The sequence below is a fragment of the Anser anser genome (assembly GCF_964211835.1).
Source record: "Anser anser genome assembly, chromosome: 6".
NCBI lineage: Eukaryota > Metazoa > Chordata > Aves > Anseriformes > Anatidae > Anser > Anser anser.
Window position 1 is genome coordinate 21,486,121 of NC_139726.1, and position 1,823 is coordinate 21,487,943.

At 44.2% G+C, this 1,823-nt stretch overlaps 1 protein-coding gene across 1 annotated transcript in view; it reads right to left on the reverse strand.

Annotated features, from left to right (window-relative positions):
• The window catches only part of METTL8 (methyltransferase 8, tRNA N3-cytidine), a 92,930-nt gene extending 91,198 nt beyond the window's left edge, over positions 1-1,732 (reverse strand). The window contains exon 1 of the mRNA XM_083842479.1: positions 988-1,732. The gene's annotated coding sequence lies outside the window, so the exon portion shown is untranslated. The remainder of the gene's footprint in view (positions 1-987) is intronic.
• Between the last annotated feature and the right edge of the window lie 91 nt (positions 1,733-1,823).

Consider the following 1,823-nt stretch of genomic DNA (forward strand, 5'->3'; position numbering starts at 1 on the left):
TGAGGCTAAGAGGAAACACTCACCAGTAAGCATTCACAAATAGTACGCTTCCTCAACTCTATCCTCCCACCACATACCTCATGAGACTCCCACCTGAAGAAAATTTTATCAGATTATTTAATTTTGAACTGCTGTCACTTGTGAGATCAATGACTGCTAAAAAAAAAAATAAATAATAAAAAAACATGCATTTGCAGAGTTAGCATTCTGCCAACGCTTGTGTCACTGCCGTATTGACCCAAATAGAGCTGTTTGAAAACTACAACTATCATTTACAAAGAAAAAAGGGGATGTCAGAGCTGCAAAAAGTAGCTACTGTGCTTACCGTATTTTCGAAAATGAAAGACTAATGCAAAGAAATAATAACATGACATTCAACAGGTATATGTAGGTTCAGGATAAAGAAATATGCTTCAATATTGAAAAACAATTATCAGAAATCAATTGGCTAAATTCATCACAAATGTGAAATATCTGATTCCCATGTTCATAATGTTAAATGTAAATTTGAAAAATATTATTAGAAAACTTCAAATATAAAATTACTATTACATGGCCAAACGAACAAAAATCATATCTAAAACATAAAAAAAAATCCTGTTCTAAGGTGCAAGCATTATCATAAGTGATATTAGAAAACCCAGTAAAAAAGATTCAAAAGATGACAACTGTTTGTGGAAGTTTATTACTATCATATTTCCATCTCTGTAGAAAGATGGAACCCCTTTTCTTGTACATCATACAATTTTCTTTGACAGTTTCACTGATATGCAGTTAGTTTCCCTGAATGGTAACACCCAAACTCTTGTGAAATGCATGGCGGTTATTTAACGATCAGAGGCTGTCCAGACAACAGCTTTTATAATTTTTCTTATGTTGTAGTATGAACCTCAACTCGCGTGGAAGACTGCAGAGGAGTGGATAACCAGCAGTGACTCCTGCAGCAGCCTCAGTTCTGAGGGTTATCCCAGCAAAGCACCAACTAACCTGCTTAGTTTATGATACGTAACAGGATTGCAGCTGACAGAGCTGGAGCACAGTCTTTATCCAGTGCAAGTCAGCAGGAATTCAAAAGATACCCTCACCAGACATAAACGTAGACCTAGTGACTGTAAATAAACCACTGTGACCAGTGATAGGACCCGAAGGAATGGTGTCAAGCTGCGACAGGGGAGGTTAAGGCTTGATATCGTGAAGAGGTTCTTCACCGCGACGGTTGTCACTCACTGGAACAGGCTCCCCAGGGACGTGGTCACGGCACCAAGCCTGTCGGAGTTTAGGTAGCGTTTGGACTGTGCTCTTAGTCATACGGTCTGAATTGTTGGGTAGACCTGTGTGGTGCCAGGAGTTGGGACTCGATGATCCTTGTGGGTCCCCTCCAGCTGGGGATATTCTGTGACTCTACGATTCTGCTGGAATTTGCAGTAGCAGAGAATTTAACCATCTCTGGAGCTGACTCGTTGCTTTTGAAAATTTCCTCTCACTGAATGCTGCGCACACACACACCACTTGAGTCACACGAGCTGTCCGTGTTAATTTGGCTTTGGTAAGGAGATGTGGAAGATCAACAGCCCGCAGCACCAAGCACTTGCTAAGATGTCAGCGGCCCACACCACCGCCTCAGCAGTCAGGGAAAGGCAAAAAACCTCGATGTGCGTTTCCACAGCTCCGCTCCCACCCGCCTCCGGGCTGGGGACGCGGCCACCACACCGCTCCCCTCAGGGCCGCGAGGGCCCCAAAGACTACAACTCCCATCGTGCCACGCGCGCCGCCGCCGCAATCCCGCCGTAGGGCGCCGCGGGCGAGGCCCGCCCGTTGCATGC